We start from the raw sequence: 8,787 nt of genomic DNA, 5'->3' as shown, positions 1-8,787 counted from the left end.
ATATCAAGGGCAGACAAAAAGGGGTTATTATGAATTCAGCAAAATTGCCCTTAAACAGCCCATCAATATTCTGTGGCCACTGTGAGGAACTGGGTTTGAGCTTAACGAGGGGATTCTACGGATAAATGATCAAAAAACAGGACAGCTATTGTCCTTGAACTCTTAATGGCGTACTAATAGTGCAAGGTGTCAAGAGTGATTTTAACAAGTGTCCTGAATCAAACTTTTTTTTTTAATCTCTCTGCCTTTGGACTGGAGGAGATAACGGTCTCCTCTCTCTCCTTCTCTCTATCTTTCTCTCTCTCATCATCGCATTACCAACTCAGGCACGCCTTTTGCATAATCACTATCCTCTGTGTTTCCTCCTGCAGTCTGGATAAGGGGACTCATTATAGTAGAGAAAGTAGCAGGCAGGGGCCACTGTGCATTGTGTAGGTCACACGGTTTGCTAGGGACTCGAAAGAGATCAAGAAGCTCTGTGGAAATATCTATTAACAAAAAATTGTACCAGGGGCTCAGCACAATACTGACGCTGAGAGCCTTGCTTTGGTTAAAATAAAACAATAGATATATATTGTGATTTATTTAATGTGGATTGAAAGCCCAGCGTACAGAGAAGCTTCTGCTGATGCGCTGTCACTGTTTTTACGATTGATTCCTCGTCTCTTCTAATTTCTAAGCATTGTGTTTTCAAGGTGTTTCAAGTTGTGATCTCTATGTATTGATTCTCATTGTGGCTTACAAGCTTACCTGTAATTTTTCTTTTCATTTCTGCTTCTTCCCTCTTCTCTACTTCTAGATAAAAGACCGAAAATAGGGACGACCACAGCAAAAGAAGAGAGTAAAGAATAGGCCATGGCTGAGTGGATGATTACTTCTCAAAGTGGTAAGCAGCAGACATTTACAGTGTCTTAGCTGTTTTGTTCCAGAGACTTGTGTGTTCATTTTGGAAGATTTCATTCCTTTTACGTCAATCCTGCATTTATGGAAGAGAGAAATGGACAAATAACACAAGCGTAAAAAGACCCTCTCTGTGGTCTCTGTTGTGTCAGGGTGACATGATTATGTTACTCACTACTTGTAACTACCTTCCGTATCTTAAACTTCAATGTGTGGCTCTCACCCAACCATTTATTCCTGCAACATGTTTCTTTTTCTTCATTTGTGGTCACTGCAGACCAGAAGAAAAATCTAAAAATGTCTTTATTGACCAGAGTCCTGTAGTCAAAGAGCAGTCACATAAGCATACCATTAACCTCATAAAGCAGTGGAATTTTTAGAGGCTTTTATCCAGATATATACACCTTTAGCTTTGTGACACTGGACCTGTTCAAGTCTTTATGTGCTCCGTGTCACGGAGTGGCATTGTTGAGTCAGTGTCCCCTGTTGCAGCCTCTCTGACTGCTGACACACAAATCATTTCTGAATAATACCTTGATCCCTCATCAATGCAGCCAGGACACGCAGGTCAAAATGGCAGGATGTGTTCTGTCTGAGGAGAAGGGCTCACATTGTCACCTTTTCAGTCCCATCAGGGCCATCCTTTAAATTTACAATGCCGTCCATGAACTTTTCACAGCTTCTAAAGAAAACACGTTTCCTAGATAATTTAAGATCATGGATTGCAAAATACAGGAAGTACTGTACCTTTAGGAGATGTAGTAATTGTTATGGGAGTAAAGAAGGTCAATTAATGTAGTATATCGAACGACAAAATCCGGGTTAGGAGAAGGTTGGAACAGATGGGTAGGTTGACAAAACTGCTGTTCGTTTCCGGTGTGAAACCGATAGTTAGCATTGTTTCTTTTATCCATGTCTGTTCCACAACATTAATTACATGTTTATTATTGTAACCATGCTGACAAAAGTCCTCTAACGTCAAGGAAGTCCTTTTTGCAACCCAAACAGCAATATTTTCCTAAACCAAACCAAGTAGATTTTCTACCTAAACCAAAACAAACCATAGCTGTATACCTTACCATACCTTATCTTATTACTGTTACCATGATGATGAAGGTCTGGTACGCCAACCACTGGTACCGTCCTATGGGTTGAATCAGAGGACAGGGCCAAGTGACCTACATGATCTTTTAACTTGGAGGACTTGTTGGAATCAGCATAAAAGTTGATCCCTCACTCATTTTACTTCTTAATGCCTCTTCAAGTATCAAGGGATAAGATATAGTGGTTGTAGGGAGGAAGCCATGAAAGATACATTTCAGACCCTGATAACATAGGGATATGAATTCTGCAAAGGATCCGTGCAACTGAAAATTCTAAAAGCACTCTGTGATGAATAGATATGCAGTTACTATGGTGTCTGTGCAGATTTTCAATCATTCAGGTCATGGTTATCCAAAAAAAGTTCAACTGAAGGCACCTGAACTTGGTTGCTGATGCTTGTCGATACTTGGACGAGAGGTGAAACATCTTCATGTATGTACAACCACATCCAGTTGGTCTCGATTCAACTTTACTTGGATACAATTAGTGTGTGTTGTTTTGTTTTGTGGGTGTGATGTTGACTGCACTATACTATAAATATAAACATCAGTTCGATTTTTTTTTTCCCCCTGCAGACCTAGAGTGCAATGTAACTTCCACCTTAAGTCAGCACACACTAAAGTTAAACAGTATATAACAGTGCATCCCCTTCAGGTATGTTTGTTTTGCCAGGCATGTTGAATGTGGATCAAGCTTTTCTTAAGTCAGTTCCAATATTCACGCAACCAAAAGATCATCTTGACAAATTTTAATTTACAAGTCAATCTCCAGTTGACTTTATCTGCCAGTAGCTGAGATTTGTCAGATTTCAGATTGCACGTGACGATCTAAATTTTCAAAGAGTGTGTATACTTGTGTGTGTATGTGTGTGTGCATGTGCGTGTGCATGTGCGCGCGTGTGTGTGCCCAAACTTAAGTGTATGCATGACTTTGTAGGCAAGTGTGTCTGCATCTGTGTTTGGGGGAGAGAAAGCGATAGAAAAGCAACAGAGGTGATGTTGTGTGAAGAGATGGGAGGCTGCAGACAGATAGTGTCATTCCCTCGGCATCACCATTAAATCTTAATCTCCTGGCCCCTCATGGGAGGAGCCAGCCGAGCATGGGATTGTGTTTTGCATCTAAATCAAGACGTCGTGTTCCTTCAGAGAGGGCTTTATTGAGACAAAGTTAGATGTGTCTGTTCTCAGCTTCACATACGTCTGGATGCACAGCCTGATCATCCAGCTGCTGCTGTTTGTACTAAAGTCTTGTAAAATTCAATTGCCTCGTAAACTGTAACATCTCTAATCAATTAAAAAGAAGGAGAAAAAACAAAACTCCCAAGGTAGCATAGTAAAGTTATCAACCACTGAACGATAGTTTCAGCAGGTTGCATCATGGGGGCTGAGTTTCTGTGGCAGTCAATACCACCAGGTAAAAACAGACTTGTAATTACATATATATATTTCTTTAACACTAATAATGTGATTGACAGTATATAAATCTACAAAACATAGTTTTAGTTTATTTATTTGCACAAGTGATAAAAAAGGCATAATACTTAAGCTTTAAAATCACAGTTCATGAAAAAAATGTCCCCACACACTAGCACAGCATACAAAAGAAATTAGAAAGTAACAGGACTATTCACTATGTAATGTCATATGTTACATATGCCAAATACTAAATACAGTACAATTGCTGCAAAAGACACCAGAATAAATGAGGCGACAAGATACAAAATTCTATTAGTCTGGCTCATCAAATAAACTGTAAGTTCTGAACTTAAAGTTTGTGAGAGTGGGGGAATGAGTTGCAATATGATGGTATTTAATCCATAGTCCATCTGATAGAGTAGTAACAGTGAGTTGTTGAAAATCCTGGAAGATATAAATGATTAACACAACTGGAATTATATATGCAAATTACAATATTGAGATACCAAACCAGGCTGATACACACATTTGTAGACAAAGATACATGGAAAATATACATTTATATTGGACTTGAAAAGAAATTTCAATTCACAGAAAAGTAGGGCTGAGTGTTCAGTCTGGCTTTTAAATGTAGCAAGTTTGACAAATCTTTTATATAAAATTTTAATAGGTAAGGGCAATACCTTCTATATCATTCTATATCATTAACACTGAACAAAGTGCAAATAATTGGGTAATTGGAAAAATCTAATCCTTGAGCAAAATGCAGTTTGATACTGAGTGGTTAATCGCTATTTTAATTCTGAAACAGTTGGATTGTAGTCTTAACACTTAATTTAAGGAGTACTCTGCACTCAGTATAAGTAGAAGAAAAATCATTCATGTTTTGAAAATGTTATTTAGTTGTTGACAGTTTGTCATGTCATGTATCCTGCACCGGTCTGATACTGTAATGTCCTAGTGATAGTGCTTGTGGCTAAGACTGTATAGATCTCATGTAGGGTTGAATGTATTTGTACTGTATGCCGACCATTCATCCCTGTGTTTGCATTCCCCTGGGTAACTGATTGTGATTAATTCAGTCAACACACTACATCAGTCAAGGCATGTTGCGTCCCATTAGCTTTACTTTGTTTTGACCTAAACATTCCTCATGTTCCACCTCCTTAAATCAGTATTTTCTCGGGTGTTACTGTCTCACAAATGTTAAGTTTTATCATGAAAAGGAGCGATCAAATGTAGGTGTGCTTCTTCCACATCCTCTCTCAGCAGGAAATGGCTTATACTTTTGCACCAACTTCCCATTTTCTCAGTTGGGAAAAGAGGTGAGCCATAGTCAGTACGGACTCAGGGTACCCCTCAAAATTCTCACCTGCCACACTTCATTCCACATACCAGAGAAACCTGTGACAGAGCTTTTAATGATGGCTAAGGCAAAAATATGAGTGTTTATCCAGAGGGATTAGAGATTCTGGTGCTGACATTCGCAGATTGAGGACATGATTTGTTTTTCTTTATTTGTTGTTGTTGCTGTTGTTGTTGTTGTTCTTTTCTTCAGTGAAGTGTTATATTTTCCCCAACATCAGCTGGATCTGGTATTATTAGATCTGAGTGCACACTTTCAGATATAAAAGGGAAAAATAATCTCTCTGAAAGAGGTAGGCTGACAACACACTGAGGCACAGTGGAAAGCTTGGCTGCTGTTTCAAAGGGAGAACACAGTAAGAAGACTGGTTTGGAGAGGGAATCCTGCTTATTGCAGATAGAAGAGACAGATACACCAGCAATGATTCTACTGTACCTAGTTATAAGTTTTTTGTAGCCTGAAGGCAAAGGTCTCCCTTTTCATCCAAGGACAATTTTAATTTAGTAAAGGATCCGGGGAGATCACTTACAGTAAATACAAAGTCTTGCCCATATTTTATTTTAAGATGATTACTGTGAAATGTCAGAAAATCTAGAGACTGCTAGACACTGATGAATTTTTATCCAGTAAGGTACATTTATAAGAATGGAAAACACATAACATTCATCTGGTCTATTATAATTTCTGTGCTGCCCACATGCTCCATTATTCTTGGTAATAGACTCGTATCTCCACCAAGTATATTGATTCATCATTATTTTCTCAAGCCTCTGGGAATTGCATTGCAAATAATGCCAAATAATGTCATATTGTTGTTGTGAGGAACTACATTGTATTAAGTTTTTTTTTCTTTTTAAGTTTAAAATAATTTGGGTGTAGGTACAAGACAACATGAATCCAGTATTGAACACCTTCCTGAAGACAGGTTTCTGTGGCAGCAGTTTTTTTAACATAATGCAAAAAGGTTGAACTTCTCATGAACTCCAGTAACTGAAATGTTTACTACATTTTAACATATACTGCTTTAAAGTAGCGAAATAATTTATACATGCAGAGTGTAGAGTGAAGACAAGGTCACTAGAAGAACTTCATCATCAAGCTTCGTCATGAAAATAAACACCACACATCAGTCGCTGGAGTTACATTTTAAGCTAGATAGGATGAGAGCTGCTTTACAGTATTTTCTCCATCCTTATCAGACTACCTCAGGTATTCACGAGCAACCCAGGTCACCTAATGTCAATTAATCTTTTGCTACCATTATTTTTTTAGAACACGTATCACATCTTTCAGAAGGGGATTTGCCATTTTAGAAAGAAACTTGTCATCTCTTATTGTTTAGTATGGCTAACCCACCATTATCCACTGACACTGTCCTCAAAATGCTATTATGGGCTGATTAGGGACATGCCAGCAGTGATCAGAATTTTTGGCCTTGATTAGAGAATATTCACCCCTTTTGTTACTGTCAAGAATGATCAAGAGGAGACAGGGTTTGCTAAGTGAGTGAACGTGACTGAGAGCGCCATCATCATCATCTCTGTAACACAGTGGCCCCCTCATCTCTGAGAAAACATATTAACATGCTGCCACGCTGTCATCCCCAGTGCCCTACTTAGACCAGATGGGCCTCATTCAGGTCTTTCACTAAAACACAGACGTGAAGGGATCTTAAATGTCAGTCTCAATATCGCCAAAGCCATAATTAAGAATGAGCTAGGAAAAGGACATGTACTTTTGTGTCATGCTTAGATAGATTGTCTCATATCAAGAAGATCACAGATTGAATTATCAAAACCTAATGAGCCCAGCCCAAAAGGGCTATACAAAAAGTCAGATTTGTAATTTTAGTGGGGGCAAGTCCATGACAAGTATCATAAAAAGGAGCACTTAAAAAGGAACATGATGTTTTTGAATGCAAAGAGCATCAATTATGCGTTTAAAGTCAAAAACAGTTATCTTTCCTTGTCTAGGCAACCATACTGTAACTGGTATGTAAACATTTCATTAGACAAATGCTTGAAAATGGCATGTGGAATCTTAACCTTCAATTATTCATGTATTTAACATGTAATCTGTTTTCTAGAAAGTGTTTGTTTTGTGTTTAAGAGGCTTAAGTTTTGTATGTCTGAGCACAGCTACATCTGCACAGCTTTAATAACGCAGGGGGCTTTCTGCATGCTTTGGGAAATGCTATGATCATTAAGCCTGAGCTCTGACTCTTTGAATTCAACATGCTGTGCATTGGAGTAGAAGTCTTAGTGTGGAAAAAATACATGTTCTCTAAATTTGGTACATAAATTACCGTTTAAACTAAATTAGACATTCTCTTCTGGCTATTTCATTTGTAAACAGTTTCACATTTGATTTTTCAAAGAAAATTTACAGTATCACAATATGCAGTACATGAATATTGCAATATGAAATAATATATATATATATACCATGGTAGAGAATTTTATCCATATAGCCAACTCCTACTTATTAGACCCCTAATTTTTACTTATCTGTACAACCAGTCTCAAGACTCAGCTAATCATTTTTATGAAAATGAATGAATGTAAAATTTTAATAATCTTTTAAAATTATTTTTAAGGGTATACTTTCTTAGATTTGATTTATCAATAAGTAAATAAATATTGTGACTGACGAAATAATAGATCTATCAATCACTCCATCACTTACAGAATTTTAAGCGACATAATCATTAAATGCAGCCCATTTTATGTCACTAAACGGACCTACATCCCTGGTTATTTATGTGTTTGGACATTGTTTGCACACAACTAACTCTTCACTGGGCCTCCATGTTGGCACTGACTTTGGTTACCTTGCAGTTAGTGCTGCATCTGCACAGCATCAATAAATGCAAACCAATATGCACGAAGGAACTGGAGGCTTGTAAGGAGATGGTGAGGTGTACTAACCTTTGAAGAAAGCAGAGGTGAATAAAAGAGGGCAGAAACCAGGTGTTTATTAGATGTTCCTGTTCAAGGCTTTGTCCTCTCACATAGCCCACAATTATTGCAAACTGTAATAACAGTGCATTGTGGGAAATCAAAGGGTACGCTCCCTGTGGCTTTCTTCCCCCATGTTTGTTTGTTTGTTTTTTCTGTTGTTTTCCATACAGGAAATGCAAGGCTTCTAATTAAGTCTGGGAGGGCGCGAATGAGGCGTCTTAGTCGGCCAACAGTGAGCGGCTATCGAAAACTCAACTTCGATGTTTAATTTATGTGCACTCTATTATTTATAGATGCCGTGATCTGTGTGTATATGGGGCTTTCTGCAAACTTTGAGTCTGTGCAGTGTTTGTGAGTTTATGACAAAGACAGAAAGAAGAAATTTAAAATGTGAAGCAGAGTATCGAGTGCATAGCCAGCTGAATTGTTGTGGGGTCAGTTTAAATGTTGTCTGTCTGACAGTTATGTCTCCCTGTCTCCTTTCCCATCCTCACTCACTGAATTATACATTCACTATACATTTTATATTTCCACAGAAATCCTCTCACGTCTACATATAGGGTATACAAACACATGCACACACTTAGCCTACAGCATAAGGATATTTTGTTTGTTAATGTTCATTCTCAGGAGGATTGTCCTAAATTTAAACATAACCTCTGTATACCTAACCCAGTTTAACACAGAAACCATGTTACCTTGTTTTGAAGGTAACTAGTGAATTCTAAATAAGGAAAGCAACCCCAAATCAGCTGTGTATATTTAAAAGCCTCTCCTCCTCCTCCTCCTCTCTCTCTCACACACACGCACGCTCTCTCTCTCTGCCTCTCTCTTTCTCCGCGTTCAGTTCAATTCACTGTGCTTTATTAGCATGAATGCCAGGTGAATGATATTGCCAAAGCCTTAAGGATAATACAGTTAAGTAATGGGATGACAAAATCATACAATTCATTATGTAAAATAAAATAAATAGATAAAAAGAACAACAAAGTGGAAAAAAATAAAACAGTAAATATGTGTGTTCCATGTGTATAATAGACTA

At 37.9% G+C, this 8,787-nt stretch overlaps 1 protein-coding gene across 1 annotated transcript in view; it reads left to right on the top strand.

Moving 5' to 3' along the window:
- The first annotated feature begins 800 nt into the window (after positions 1–800).
- Positions 801–8,787, top strand: part of lingo2 (leucine rich repeat and Ig domain containing 2) — an 89,481-nt gene continuing 81,494 nt past the window's right edge. The window contains exon 1 of the mRNA XM_041048255.1: positions 801–886. The gene's annotated coding sequence lies outside the window, so the exon portion shown is untranslated. The remainder of the gene's footprint in view (positions 887–8,787) is intronic.

The sequence above is a fragment of the Toxotes jaculatrix genome, chromosome 10, assembly GCF_017976425.1.
Source record: "Toxotes jaculatrix isolate fToxJac2 chromosome 10, fToxJac2.pri, whole genome shotgun sequence".
Taxonomy (NCBI): Eukaryota; Metazoa; Chordata; class Actinopteri; family Toxotidae; genus Toxotes; species Toxotes jaculatrix.
This window is presented reverse-complemented; position numbering and strand designations above follow the sequence as displayed.